Raw genomic sequence first — 17192 nt, 5'->3', positions numbered from 1 at the left:
TCAGCCCCAAATCTCCTTAAGCTGATAAGCAACTTCAGCAAAGTCTCAGGATACAAAATCAACGTGCAAAAATCACAAGCATTTCTATACACCAAGAACAGACAGACAGTCAAATCATGAGTGAACTCCCATTCACAATTACTACAAAGAGAATAAAATACCTAGGAATCCAACTTACAAGGGATGTGAAGGACCTCTTCAAGGAGAACTACAAACTACTGCTCAACAAAATAAAAGAGGATACAAACAAATGGAAGAACATTCCATGCTCATGGGTAGGAAGAATCAATATCATGAAAATGGCCATATTGCCCAAGGTAATTTATAGATTCAATGCTATCTCCATCAAGCTACCACTGTCTTTCTTCACAGAATTGGAAAAAACTACTTTAAAGTTCATATGGAACCAAAAAAGAGCCCGCATTGCCAAGACAATCCTAAGCCAAAAGAACAAAGCTGGAGGCATCACGCTACCTGACTTCAAACTATACTACAAGGCTACAGTAGCCAAAACAGCACAGTGCTGGTAACAAAACAGATATATAGACCAATGGAACAGAACAGAGGCCTCAGATATAACACCACACATCTAAAACAATCTGAGCTATGGCAAACCTGACAGAAACAAGCAATTGGGAAAGGATTCCCTATTTAATAAATGGTGCTGGGAAAACTGGCTAGCCATATGTAGAAAGCTGAAACTGGATCCCTTCCTTACACCTTATACAAAAAGTAACTCAAGATGGATTAAATTCTTAAATGTAAGACCCAATACCATAAAAACCCTAGAAGAAAACCTAGACAATACCATTCAGGACATAGGCATGGGAACAGTCTTCATGACTAAAACACCTAAAGCAGTGACAACAAAAGCCAAAGCAGACAAATGCGATCTAATTAAACTAAAGAGCTTCTGCACAGCAAAAGAAACTACCATCAGAGTGAACAGGCAACCTACAGAATGGGAGAAAATTTTTGCAATCTACTCATCTGACAAAGGGCTAATATCCAGAATCTACAAAGAACTTAAACAAATTTACAAAAAAAAAAAAACAACCCCATGAAAAAGTGGGCAAAGGATATGAACAGATACTTCTCAAAAGAAGACATTTATGCAGCCAACAGATATATGAAAAAATACTCATCATCACTGGTCATCATAGAAATGCAAATCAAAACCACAATAAGATACCATCTCACACCAGTTAGAATGGTGATCATTAAAAAGTCAGGAAACAATGGATGCTGGAGAGCATGTAGGGAAATAGGAATGCCTTTTTTTTTTTTTTTTCCTCACTCTGTCTCCCAGGCTGGAGTGCAGTTGTGCAATCTCGGCTGACTGCAACCTCTACCTCCCGGGTTCAAGCGATTCTCCTGCCTCAGCCTCCTGAGTAGTTGGGATTACAGGTGCACACCACCATGCCCAGCTAATTTTTGTATTTTTAGTAGAGAAGGGGTTTTACCGACTGGTCTCGAACTCCTGACCTCGTGTTCTGCCCACCTCGGCCTCCCAAAGTGCTGGGATTGCAGGCGTGAGCCACTGCACCCAGCCAATAGGAACGCTTTTACAATGTTGGTGGGAGGGTAAATTAGTTCAACCATTGTGGAAGACAGTGTGGCAATTTCTCAAGGACCTAGAACTAGAAATACCATTTGACCCAGCCATCCCATTACTGGGTAACCCAAAGGATTATAAATCATGCTACCATAAAGAGACATGCACACATATGTTTATTGCAGCACTATTCACAATAGCAAAGACTTGGAACCAACCCAAATGTCCACTGATGATAGACTGGATTGAGAAAATGTGGCACATATACACCATGGAATACTATGGAGCCTTAAAAATGGATGAATTCTTGTCCTTTGCAGGGATATGGATGAAGCTGAAAACCATCATTCTAAGCAAACTATCACAAAGACAGAAAACCAAACACCACATGTTCTCACTCATAGGTGGGTGTTGAACAACGAGAACACATGGACACAGTGTGGTAAACAACACAAACCAGGGTTTATCGGCGGGTGGGGGTCTGGAGGAGGAATAGCATTAGGAGGTATACCTAATGTAAATGACGAGTTGATGGGTGCAGCAAACCAACATGGCACATGTATACCTATGTGACAAACCTGCACGTTGTGCACATGTATCCTAGAACTTAAAGTATAAAAAATAAAAATAAAAAAAAATAAATATGTTATATAAATCTGATTAAAACACTCTTAGGAATTTAAAAGTTTTCTAATCATTTTGCATCCTGATGACTTTTGATACTGTCTCTTGGAAATGATGACCTTCCTTTTGATTCAGAATGAATATAAAAATCCCCTGGGTAGATAATGAGCACATTCAGTGAGGATAGAAATAATTGTAAAATATTTTTTAAAAAGGAAGAACTTCTTCTAAGATATGTTGTGGAGCTCACGCAAAATCCAGGCACTGACAGTGGGAAAACTCATTTTTCGATCTTGAGAACTATGGCAGTAGGTATGTATCATCTAACATTCACAATCACTGTTTTTGCACAGAGAGCAATGTATATCATGTGAAAAGAAAATAATATTCTTATTATCACCCTCATTATCACTGATTGACAAGATGTTATTTGATTTTGTAGAAATTCTTTTGAAAGTTTTTTAAAATAAAAATTTTGAAGGCACACAGAGAGAGAGAGAGAGAGAGACGGAGACAGAGAGAGAGAGAATATTCCATAATTCCATGTACTTAATGTGGTTTCTTCTGAATTAATTTTTCAGTTTTTGTTGTGAATTAGATATGGTAAGGTAGATTTTTATTTTCTGGTTTCACACTGCTTAGAATAAAACTTTATCAATTATCCTTTCATATGCTCATACTTCTAAAATGGATGAAGACAGAAGAAAAACTAAATGGGAAGATTCTGTCATTACTTATATAAATATGTGCTATACATGCAGTCATAAAGCATAAATGATTCAACTCTGAGATGAAATCAAATATAAAATTTTGATATTAGAACATTTGCATTGCTTTAATAAGGAATATAACAAACATCTCTTTTGTGTTTTGAATTTGTAGATATTAATTGACAGATTCAGGGGTAAATATAGATTAAGTTTCTTAGAATATTTTAAATTAGATTTATTATTTTTGTTCATCTTCAGTCTGGTTATTAGTAAACATTTTTGCTTTTTTCAGATTTCTCTTCAAATTAACATATTTTTAGTATTTGGAAATAGAGGTTGAATAAAATAATTTTAAACTTGAGAAGTAAAAATAGCCCGTGTGAAGGGTCTTAATATTTAATTCATCCCTACTTTCAGATGGACAACTCAGTTGCTTTCTTGCTGTTTATGACATTCTCAAGTTTAGAATTAGAATAACCCAAATAATTCTAATATTTAAAATAAAGTGCAAAGTGGTTAAAAATGACTCATATATGATTAGAAGACATAAGTTCTAGGATTGGCTCTATTAAAATTTAGTTAAATTTTATGTAACTCAAATTTTTCATTAACAAATTAAAAAAATGGAATATTCTTTACCTCCAATCTTTTCAACTGTGAATTTATTTGTTATTGATTCTATTTCATATAACAGAGATAATTCAGGACTCTAAACATCCAGTGAGGTGTTACAGAGCAGCATTAAATAAATTGGCATCAGAAAGAATACCTAGATGAGGCCCTCCAACAGAGGTTGTCAGACACCCTATACATGAACGGTCCTACTGGCATCAGGTTGGTCCCCCTTGAAGTCAGAGGTCCCAGAATAAGGAGCAGACATGCATCTTTGGTCCTCTTCAGCCTCCTTGAGTGACACCTCCAGGCATGGGAGTGAATCAGATAAATAGGACCTGAAGTGAACCCCCAGAAAACTGCTGCAGCCCTACAGAAGAGGGACCTGACTATTGAAAGAAAAACAAACAAGCAGAAAGGAACAATAGCACCATCAACAACAACAACAAAAAGGTGTCCACAAAAACCCCATCCAAGTGTTAGCAACCTCAAAGACTGAAACTAGACAAACACACAAAATGAGAAAGAATCAATGAAAAAATGCTGAAAACCCAAAAGGCCAGAGTGTCTCTTCTCCTCCAAATGATTGCAACAGCTCTCCATCAAGGGCACAAAACTGGATGGAGGATCAGATGGATGAATTGGCAGAAGTAGGCTTCAAAGAATTGGTAGTAAAACACTACAATGAGCTAAAGGAGCAAGTTCTTATCCAAGGCAAAGAAGCTAAGAAATTTGATAAAAGGTTAGAGGAATTGCTAACTAGAATGACCAGTTTAGAGAGGAACATAAACAACCTAATAGAGCTGAAAAACAGCATGAGAACTTCGTGAAGAATATACAAATATCAACAGCCAAATTGACCGAGAGGTGGAAAGGATATCAGAGTTTGAAGACCACTTTACTGAAATAAGACATGCAAACCATAATAGAGAAAAGGGAATAAAAAGAAATGAATAAAGCCTCCAGGAAATATGGAACTTCACAAAAAGACTGAACCCATGATTGATTGGAGTACCAGAAGGAGACTGGGAGAATGGAAACAAGCTGGAAAGCACACTTCGGGATGTTATCCAGGAGAACTTCCCCAACCTAGCAAGACAGGCCAACATGAAAATTCAGTAAATATGGAGAACACTATTAAGATACTACATGAGAAGATCAACCCCAAGACACATAATCATCAGATCCTCCAAGGTTGAACTGAAGGAAAAACTGTTAAGCTCAGCCAGAGAGAAAGGCCAGGTCACCCACAAAGAGAAGCCCATCAGACTAATAGCAGACCTCTCAGCAGAAACTCTACAAGCCAGAAGAGATTGGGAGCCAATATTCCACATTCTTAAAGAATAGGATTTTCAACCCAGAATTTCATACCCAGACAAACTAAGATTCAGAAGCAAAGGAAAAATAAAATCCTTTCCAGGCAAGCAAATGCTGAGGAATTTCATTACCATCAGGATTTCCCTGCAAGAGCTCCTGAAAGAAACACTAAATATGGGAAGGAAAAACTGGTATCAGCAACTGCAAAAACACATCAAAGTATAAAGACCAATATAAAGACCAGTATAAAGACACCACAAAGAAACTGCATCAACTCGTGTGGAAAATAACCAAATAGCATAATGATAACAGGATCAAATTCACACATAACAATACTAACCTTAAATGCAAATGGGCTAAATGCCCCCAATTGAAAGACAAGAACTGACAAATTGGATAAGGAGTCAAGACCCATTGGTGTGCTGTATTCACGAGACCCATCTTGCATGCAAAGACACACACTGGCTCAAAATAAAGGGATGGAGAAAAATTTACCAAAAAATTGGAAAGCAATGAAAGCACTGTTTGCAATCCTAGTTTCTGACAAAAGAGACGTTAAACCAACAAGGATCAAAAAAGACAAAGAAGGGCCTTACATAATGGTAAAGGGAACAATTCAGCAAGAAGAACTAACTATTCTAAATATATATGCACCCAATACAGGAGAACCCAGATTCATAAAACAAGTTCTTAGAGACCTATAGAGAGACTTAAGACTCCCATACAATAATAATGGGAGACTTTAACACCCCACTCTTGGTATGAGGCAGATCAATGAGACAGAAATTTAACAAGGATATTCAGGACTTGAACTCAGCTATGGATCAAGTGGACCTAGTAGACGTCTACAGAACTCTCTACCCCAAATCAACAGAATATACATTCTTCTCAGTGCCACATGGCACTTATAATAAAATAGACCACATAATTGGAAGTGAAACACTCCTCAGCAAATGCAAAATAACTGAAATCATAACAAACAGTCTCACAGACCACAGTGCAATCAAATTGGAACTCAAGATTGAGAAACTCACTGAAACCCACACAATTTTCTGGAAATTGACAAACTGCTCCTGAATGAATCCTGGGTAAATAATGAAATTAAGGCAGAAATCTAGAAGTTCTTTCAAACAAATAAGAACAAAGAGACAACGTACCAGAATCTTTGGGACACAGCTAAAGCAATGTTAAGAGGGAAATTTATAGCACAGAATGCCCATATCAGAAAACTAGAAAGATCTCAAATTGACACCCTAACATTGCCATTAAAAGCGCTAGAGAGGCAAGAGCCAACAAATTCAAAACCTAGAGGAAGACAACAAATAACTAAGAGAAGAGAAGAATTGAAGGAGATAGACACAAAATACCCTCCAAAAAATCAACGAAGCCAGGAGCTGTTTTTTTTTTGAAAAATATTAACAAAATAGACTGCTAGCTATAGTAATAAGGAAGAAGAGAGAGAAGAATCAAATAGACACAATAAAAAATGACAAAGAGGATATCTTCTCTGACCCCACAGAAATACAAACTTTCATCAGAGAATACGATAAATATCTCTAAGCAAATAAACTAGAAAATCTAGAAGAAATGGATAAAATTCCTGGATGCATACTCCCTACCAAGACTAAACCAGGAAGAAATTGAATCCCTGAATAGTCCAATAACAAGCTCTGAAATTGAGGTAATAATTAATAGTTCACCACCACCAACAAAAAAGCCCCAGACCAGACAGATTCACAGATGAATACTACCAGAAATACAAAGGGGAACTGCTGCCATTCCTTCTGAACTATTTCAAACAATTGAAAAGGAGGGATTCCTCCTTATGTCATTTTATAAAGTCAACATCATCCTAATACCAAACCGGGAAGATACACAACAAAAAGAAAACTTCAGTCTAGTCTCCCCGATGAATATTGATGAGAAAATCCTCAATAAAATACTGGCAAGCCAAATCCAGCAACATATCAAAACACTTATCCACCATGATCAAGTCAGCTTCATCCCTGAGATGCAAGGCTGGTTCAACATAGGCAAATCAATAAATATAATCCATCACCTAAACCAAAACAAAGACAAAAAACACATGATTATCTCAATAGATACAGAAAAGGCTTATGATAAATTTCAACATCCCTTCATGTTAAAAACTCTCAATAAACCAGGCATTGATGGAACATATCTCAAAATTCTAAGAGCTATTTATGACAAACTCACAGCCAATATCATACTGAGCAAAAGCTCAATATCAATGAGCAAAAGCTGGAAGCATTCACTTTCAAAACTGGTACAAGACAACGATGTCCTCTCTCACCACTCCTATTCAACATAGTACTGGAAGTTCTGGCTCAGGCAATCAGGTGAGAGAAAGAAATAAAGGGTATTCAAATAGCAAGAGAGGAAGCCAAGTTGCCTCTGTTTGCAGATGACATGATTTCATATTTACAAAACCCTATCATCTCGGTCCCAATACTTCTGGAACTGATAACCAAAGTCTCAGGATGCAAAATTAGTGTGCAAAAATAGTAAGCATGGCTTTACACCAACAATGGGCAAGCAGAGAGCCAAATCATGAATGAACTCCCATTCACAATTGCTACAAAGAGAATAAAATACCTAAGAATACACCTAACAAGTGATGTGAAGGATCTCTTCAAAGAGAATACAAACCACTTCTCAAGGAAATAAGAGAAGACACACACAAATGGAAAAAATATTTCATGCTCATGGATAGGAAGAATTAATGTCATGAAAATGGCCATACTGGCCAAAGTAATTTATAGATTCAATGCTATTCCCATCAAACTGCCATTGACATTCTTCACAGAATTAGAAAAACACTACTTTAAATTTCATATGGAATCAAAGAAGACCCCATATAGCCAAGACAATCCTAAGCAAAATGAACAAAGTTGGAGGCATCATACTACCTGACTTCAAACTATACTACAAGGCTACAGTAACCAAAGCAGCATGGTACTGGTACCAAAACAGACATATAGACCAATGGAGCAGAACAGAGACCTCAGAAATAACACCACACATCTACAAAAATCTGCTCTTTGACAAACCTGATGAAAACAAGCAATAGGAAAAAGATCTTCTAATCAGTAAATGGTGCTGGGAAAACTAGCTAGCCACATGCAGAAAACTGAAACTGGACCCCTTCCTTACACCTCATACAAAGATTAACTCGAGATGGATTAAAGACTTACATGTAAAACCCAAAACCATAAAAACCCTGGAAGAAAAACTCAGGCAATGGCATTCAGGACATAGGCATGGGCAAAGACTTCATGATAAAAACACCAAAAGCAATGGCAACAAAAGCCAAAACTGACAAATGGGATTTAATGAAACTAACGAGCTTCTGCACAGCAAAAGAAATTATCATCGGAGTGAAGAGGCAACCTACAGAATGGGAGAAAATGTTTGCAATATACCCTTCTGACAAAGGTGTAATATCCAGAATTTTCAAGGAACTTAAACATATTTACAAGAATAAAGCAAACAACCACATCAAAAAGTGGGCAAAGGATATGAACAGACACTTCTTAAAAGAAGAAATTTATTTGGCCAACAAATATGTGAAAAAAGCTCAACATCACTGATCATCCAAGAAATGCACATCCAAACCTCACAAGATACCATCTCACGCCAGTCAGAATGGCAATTATTACAAAGTCAGGAAACAACAGATGCTGGAGAGGATGTGGAGAAATAGGGACGCTTTTACACTGTTGATGGGAGTGTAAATTAGTTCAACCATTGTGGAAGACAGTAGGCAATTCCTCAAGGATCTAGAACCAGAAATACCATTTGACTCAGCAATCCCATTATTGGCCATATACTCAAAGGAATATATAAATCATTCTACTATAAAAACACATGCACACATATGTCAATTGCAGAACTATTTACAATAGCAAAGACATGGACTCAAATGTCCATCACTGAGAGACTGGATAAAGAAAATATGGTACAGATACACCATGGAATACTGTGCAGTCATAAAAAGGAAAGACATGTCCTTTGAAGGGACACAGATGAAACTGGAAGCCATCATCGTCAGCAAACTAACACAGGGACAGAAAACCAAACACCACATGTTCTCACTCATAAGTGGGAGTTGAACATTGAGAACACATGGACACAGAGAGGGGAACAACACACACCAGAGCCTGTTGGGGGTGGAGGGTGAGGGGAGGGATGTTAGAGAACTGGTCAACAGGTGCAGCAAACCATCAAGGCACACATATACATATGTAACAAACCTGCTTTTCTGCACATGTATGTTTTTTTTTTTGAAAAAAATTCCACCCCCTCCAAAAGAAAGAAAGAACACCTAGTGTGATTAGCTCAAATTTCTAGATACTCTAGTTTTTAAGCCTTTGTGTAAATTTTAGATATTTCAAATAAAAACACTTATTTTCCTGAGAGCCATAGATGAAGAAATATGGGTTACATTTTTTATACAAATCTATAAATATTAATAAAAACTTGCCTATTTAAAAGGCTTCCATGCTAAATTTTCCCTCTTTAAAAAACTTTCAAGCTTAGGAAAGTGAAGTAAGAATTATTGACACAACCTTTTAAGGATGTTGAATTCAGTTTATATTTAAAAATTAAAATAAAACCTCTTAATTGAAGTCATTATAAAGAATGAAGAAAAAAACTCCTTGTGTTTGGAATTTTAAAATAGTGAACAGGCCAAGTTCAGACATTTTGTCCACATCTAGGCATATACTAATTCATGGTATACATTAATGCAGCTAATGTAAAGGGGATGTTATTTGAATTAAATGGATACTGTTATGTGACAATACCAGAGGTAAATCTACATATTAACATAAACTGAGCATGATTAGACAAAGCTTTACTTAGTAAAAGCAAAAAGTCAATTCATTATCCCAAGTGTCTAGGACAATTATAGAAATAGAGAATGTATTCAATTTACAACAGTTATTATTTTACTGTCATAAATTATTTTAACTTTTTCCACATTTTTTTTGAGACAGTGTCTCACTCTGTTGCCCAGTGCCATCTCGGCTCCTCAACCTCCACCTCGCACCCTCCTTCTCCATACCCCGACATTCAAGTGATTTTCATGCTTCAGCCTCCCAAGTAGCTGGGATTACAGGTGTGCGCCACCATGCCAGGCTAAGATGGGGTTGTGCTATGTTGTGCAGACTGATTTTTAACTTCTGGCCTCAAGTAATCCACCCACCTGGGCCTCCCAAAGTGCTGGGATTACAGGCATGAGCCACCATGCCTGGCCCACATTTCTTAAATAATAAAATTTGCTGTTTTATAGAGTGGCGCTGGACATTTTGTATCACATTTCCAGACCCTAGCTCTCTCCTTTGAGCTCTGTGTGTGACTTTCTTTATTATTAATAGACAAACAATGCTCACCTACATTGGCAGCCAAAGAGGACTGTCTTGGAAATAGTTTCTAAAAATCAAATGTAACCTGTCTTTTCATTCAAAGGACTTTATTCTCTTTGTGCAAGTAAGCATGTGCCTATGAGTATATGAGAAAAAGGGAAACTGGGAAATGGGATAACTTGCATTACCCTCCCCATCATCTGTGTCCTCTTACTGTATAGCTTGCAGGAGATTCCTGGTAATGTGTTTGTAGGACAAAGTCGTATCTCAAGGAACTCTTTTTGTAGACATTTGCCATGTTATTCTAGAGTCTAACTGGTGGAGAACAGACTCTTGGAAGTGGATGATGGTGTTTGGAAAGCACTAAAGAAGAAAATAAGCCGTCTACTACAGGAACTTCTTGGAGTATTTCTTAAATTTTATTATGTGTATCATATTATGCACATAGTGTGAATGGGGTAATCTTGAATATAGCGTGCCTTGAAAAATTATAGAAACAAGCTGTATAAATTTTCGAGGGCCTTAAGTATTCTATAATAACCTAACTTAGCAACACAACTGGAATTGAACACATAAGTAACTCTCATTGGTCAGAAAAATATGCTCTGCCAAAATGTCATCTCCAAGTGAAGCTATTAAGGTTCAACCTTGATTTTTTTTTCTAATTTTAGAGTTCTTTTTATGTTTTTGCCTTCTTACAGCTATAGAATATAGAGGTGGATGGTGAGCATTGCAGGGCTGTAACTATGCTGGAGCATTGCAAAAATACGTTCTTCGACCAGCTTTTGCCCCAGCCACCAACATGTCTTGCAAACATATGCAAATAACAGAATTTTTTGTTTGTTTGTTTTGTTTTGTTTTCGAGATGGAGTCTCACTTTATTGCACAGGCTGGCATGCAATAGTGCGATCTCAGCTCACTGCAACCTCTGCCTCCTGGGTTCAAGCGATTCTCCAGCCTCAGCCTCATGAGTAGCTGGGATTAGAAGCATGCACCACCACGCCAGGCTAATTTTTGTATTTTTAGTAGAGACAGCGTTTCAATATGTTGGCCAGGCTGTTCTCAAACTCCTGACCTCTTGATCCACCTGCCTCAGCCTCCCGAACTGCTGGGATTACAGGCATGAGCCACCGCGCCCAGCCAAATAAGGGAATTTGTAAGTAATTATTGAGAAAACATTCTATCATGTAATTAATAGGAAATACCATTAAAGTAAACTAAAATTAAGTGTTTACGTAGGCATGATGACTCTGCTGATTTATAACAGAACTCAGATTTCCTATTTTCCTAATTTTTCTGGCATTCACACATCAAATTTGATATCTCTTAATTCAGTTCATCTGTAGTCAAAATTAAGTATCTTTAGTTTTCTCTTTCAGTCTTTTAGATCTTTTAGATCTTTACTATCTGAATGTAGGTATTATCATTAACAGTCTCTGTTCTAATTGTCACTAATATCTGAGAAATATTAAGGACATATTTTGACTAGCAGCAAAAACATTTTTATGTTGTCTGTGGTAAGTTCTCCTTTTATAAAACAATATTTAAAGATAAACAACATGCTGTTTTTAAAGAAGTAATTGTCACTATGCCAAAGAGCCAGCTGGAAAGGAAGAAAATCACAAATGATTATGACCATTATAATAATTTGCTTTCTAGAGAATTAATTAAAATGAAAATACCAATATAATAGTATTAAAATTCCTCATAAGGCTTCATACCCCACCACTATCACATACTATGATGTTTTCCTTTTTAGATGTCATTCTAATACTTACCAGTATATATCATTTATGGCCCTAATATCTACACTTATTTGTAATGACATTATATTATTTTTGTGGGGCAAATTCAAAAGGTTACTACTTACTTCTTCTCTTCTTCTATCCTTTAAATGTTAGATAATGTAAAGCCTATTTAAATGTAAAGGGGGCATATAGACATTCTACTCGAAGAAACTTATAGATGAAAATGCTGGAAGTATTGAGAATAGGAATGTATATAGAAGGAGATGAAAGAAATAATTTAAAATGTATTTTATTGTGAAACTCATGTGTAGAATTTTCCATGTCTTTTGACAACAAGGAATGTTTTTTAACATATTATATCTAAAATTAAAATACAGTTTCCTCATCGATGAACCTTCCTTCATTAACAAAATTTTAGTGACTTCTGTGTCAAGCAATATTTTTAGCTGAGAAAATATTAGCAGTAAAAAAAGAGAAAATTTTTGCTTTCTGAGAGCTTTCTTTAGAATACATAGATCGATATAATAAACAGATATGTTGTCACAATCGTAAGAAAAATTTCAGATTCCTATCATATAAGAACTTTTTGAGGAATAATGTAAGTTGAAATATACAGACTACAAAGCTACATTGGAGAGTGGTATAAGGGAAGCCTCTCTAAAAGGGTAACACATCATCTGAGACCACAGTAAAAAGAAGGAGCTAGAATTCAAATATCGGGTGAGTCTCCAGGAAGATGGGATAGACTGAAAATTCTCTATGATGGTAAAAGTCTTGGCAAATTTACATTAGCAAAGACATGGACTCAAATGTCCTTCTTTGTTTGGAAAAATTTTAGAAATTTACTGTAGTTTACACAAGAAATTCTGAATAAATGGAAAGATATGTTCATGGATGAGAAAATATACATACCTTGAAGTTTCGATTCTGCCTGTATTAATCAATAAATTCAATAAAATTTCAATTATAAAAATTCCAAAAAGTGTTTAGGGGACTTGCCAAATGATCTTAAAATTAGTAAGAAATTATATATGTGCAAAATGGCCAAGACAATGTTCAAAACCATGAGAAGAACAACAATAATAAAAAAAGAAGAAATTTGCTCAACCTAATCAAAACCACTACAAAGCTACATACTTAAAAACAAGAGATAACTGCAAATAATAAACAAATAGTTCAGTGAAGTGAAATCTGAAATTTTGAAAAAGATTGTGGGGATGTGGATTCTGGTGTATGCACAGATGACTTGTGAGAAAAACATTCTATTGCTATAGGGATTTTAATATTCATTGCTTATTTAGAAATTAAATCAAGTTACATATTTGTTAGGTACAAGTCAGAAAATTGAATTTGAGTTAGACTACGATGTTAAATTTCCATGAAAGTATTAAACATTATAAAGAGAAAAAAACTCATATTAAAATGTGCACCAACACCAAAACTACCAATTCAACATAAAAACCCTTGATAAAATAGAATTTGGACATATGCGTTTGTGTATCTCAGTTGATAGAGAAAGGTGCCATATGTATATATGTAGGTTATATATTTAGACATTGTATATTTAGAAAATCAAAACCAACCTATTAAAAAACCATTACAAGTAATATTTCTACTAAAAAGAATTGTATATTGCAATATAGGAAAATCCATGTATAAAACCAATGGATGTCATATATGAAAAGCATAACCATTTAGATTATTAAATGGAAATGAAGATCTAATTTGTAATGGCAACAAAGTTGCTAAAATATCTAGGTATAAATTCAATAAGAAATCAGCAAAGCCTCTATGACTGTGATGCTAAACATTTAACCACTGAGAACACACAAAAGAAGAGATAAACCAATGAAGGAGATATCACATTCTTAGACAGGAAGCCTCAATATTCTAAAGATTTTATTTTCTCCACAGTTAATTTACATATATGTCATGAGCACAGGAAAAATAGTCATATTTATTTCTTCACCTGGAACAAAATGAGATGAATAAAATTCTGATAGAAAATTAAAGATCATTAATCAGAAAAATGAGGAAAAAACGAAAAAGGTGGGTGTGTTAGTCCATTTGCATAGCTATGAAGGAATACCTGAAGCTGAGTAATTTACCAAGAAAAAGGGTTTACTTGGGCTCACAGTTCTGCAGGGTGTACAAGAAGCCTAGCGCTGGCGTCTGCTTCTGGTAAGGGCTTTAAGAAAGCTTACAATCATGGTGGAAGGCAAAGGGGAGCTAGCATATCCTATGGCGAGAATGATCGAGAGAGAGAGTGGGGAGGTGCCACACTCTTTTAAGAAACCAGAACTCACATAAACCCAAAGTGAGAATTCACTCATTAATATGAGGAAGACACTATGCCATTCTTGAAGGATCTGGCTCCATGATCCAATCATCACCCACTAAGCCCCACCTCCAACATTGGAGGTCACATTTCAACATGAGATTGGGAGCAGGACAAAACATCCAAACCATATCAGGGAGATTAGACATACCAGAAATTGAAACATTTTATACAGTCTCTATAGTTAAGAATATATGCAAATTGTTTACAAATGTTGGAAAAACTCATGAAACAGAATAGAGATCCAACAAGATACCAGGATTTATAGAAATGTAGTATTTAATAAAGGTAGCATTTTAAATAATTGGTGAAAATATGGATGGTGTAGCAACATTTAATATGGATGTCATAGTAACAATAAGACAAAGGTAAATAAAGCGAAATGTAAATGCCACCAGCTAAGTCAAAAGAATATCATTATAATTTTGGAAAGGTTATTTGCACACTATAATATTTAAGGTGAGGTAGGATTAATAATACAAAAGTCTGTGAAAAATTGAGATGAAAATGACAAAAAATGGTATGAATATGGACAAAATATATGATAAATCAAGTAACAGAAAAGGAAATTTGGATGAGCATAAATATATAATTAGGTGCTTATACTATATCATAAAATGAGAACTAAAATTTAAAACACTGAACTAACATCACTCACTCACTGCATTTGCAAACATCTAACATTTTCATAACACACTTGTTAGTGAGGTGGTGGAAATCGAAGGGTGTTAACACATTGCAGTGGAATGCAAAAATTGCATAATTAATATGGAGAAAAAATTGGCAAAATTTAGCAAAATTATATATTTACTATTTTATATTATAATTCAATTTTTAGGAATCTATATCATACATACACTTGAACAATTACAAAATTACATATCAGCAATATTGTTGTTTTTGATGATACTTATTATAACTAAAGATTAAAAAAACCCATATTTCCAACCGAGTTCTTCATGAATAATAAAGGTCCATCTTTACAATCTAGTATTATGTCATTTTACACAGAATGATTTCTAAACAGAGTATAAAATATTATTCAAAAACAAACTAACAAAAGACATGTACCATGTTAATAGATGAGAAAATAAATATCATAAATATATCAATTCTTCCAAAGTAAATTGACCAATTTTGTGCATATAAATGACAATCTTAACAAAATTTTCTGCACAATTTGATAGACTACTGATTCCAAACTATGGCTGAATAAAAGCACAGAATAGAGAATTCAATTCTGAAAAACTATACCAGATGAAAGAAATTGTCCTAACAGATACCAGGTTTCAAGATATGAAAAAACAAAAATTAGATTGAAATGTTAAGAAATCGAGATTTCACAAAATTACAAAAATCACTTCCTACAGTTAAAGACAATATAAATTCAGTTAAAAAAATCAAAAGAATGGAAGAAGGTATTTTCTACATATGTAGAACAAAGGATTTGTATCCGGAATATAAAAAAAAAGTATACAAATCAGGAAAGAAAAGTGAAATCTCAATGGAAAAGTGGGACTGTAGTGGCAAACAGGCAACACACAGAAAAAAAATCCAGATAAACAATAACACATAAAAAGATAAGTCACGCCAGGCGCCGTGGCTCACGCCTGTAATCCCCTCACTTTGGGAGGCCAAGGTGGGTGGATCACGAGGTCAAGAGATCAAGATCATCCTTGCCAACATGGGGAAACCCTGTCTCTACTAAAAATACGAAAATTAGCCGGGTGTGGTGGCGGGTGCCTATAGTCCCAGCTACTAGGGAGGCTGAGGCAGAAGAATCACTTGAACCTAGGAGGCAGAGGTTGCAGTGAGCTGAGATCATGCCACTGCACTCCAGCCTGGGCAACAGAGTGAGACTTCATTCTTAAATTAAAAAAAAAAAAAAAGTAAGTCAGAAGATTTGATTTTCTCTATCTCCAAAATATATTCATAATAGAAACACTTCTCAATTTCTCAACATTTCTACTGCTATATTTATAGACAAAACAATATCATCTTTCATTGAATTATTTTTAAAAGTTTGTGCATACACATTAGTTATCTAAATTTATGGAGTGTATGAGATATTTTGATACAGGCATACGATGTGTAATAATCACAATAGGATAAATGGAGTATCCATCAACTGAAGACTTTATCCTTTATATTACAAACAATTCAATTATATCTAGTTATTTTTAAATCTACAATTAAATTATTATTGACTACGGTCACTCTGTTGTGCTATCAAATACAAGACCCTATTCATTTTTCTCTTTTTTATACCCATTAACCATCCCCTCTACCCTACCCAAGCCCCCTACTACACTTCCTAGTGCCTGGTAACAGTCACGCTACTATTTTCATGAGTATAATTGTTTTAATTTTTAGCTCCTACAAATAAATGAGAACACGTGAAGTTTTTTCTTTCTGTGCCTGGCTTATTTCACTTAATCACATGTCATTCCATTCATGTTGTTTCAAATGATGGAATCTCATTCTTTTTTACAGCTGAAGAGTAATCCATTGTGTATGTGTACCACATTTTCTTTATCCATTAATCTGTTAATGAACACGGGTTGCTTCCAAATCTTTGCATTGTGAATACTGCTGCAATAAACATGGGAGTGCAGCTATCTCTTCGATACACAGATTTCCTTTCTTTTGGGTATATACCTAGCAGTGAGATTACTGAATCATATGATAGCTATATTTTTAGTTTCTTGAGGAACCTCCACACTGTTCTCCATAGTAGTTGTACTAACTTATATTCCCACCAACAGTGTAGAAGGGTTCCCTTTTCTCCACATCTGTATCAGCATTTGTTATTGTCTGACTTTTGAATAAAAGCCATTTTAACTGGAGTGAGATGATATCTAACTGTAGTTTTAATTTGCATTTATCTGATGATAAGTGATG

The sequence above is a fragment of the Pan troglodytes genome, chromosome 3 (genome assembly GCF_028858775.2).
Source record: "Pan troglodytes isolate AG18354 chromosome 3, NHGRI_mPanTro3-v2.0_pri, whole genome shotgun sequence".
NCBI classification, from domain to species: Eukaryota; Metazoa; Chordata; class Mammalia; order Primates; family Hominidae; genus Pan; species Pan troglodytes.
The sequence above is the reverse complement of the archived record's forward strand: the minus strand, read 5'-3'. Positions refer to the sequence as shown.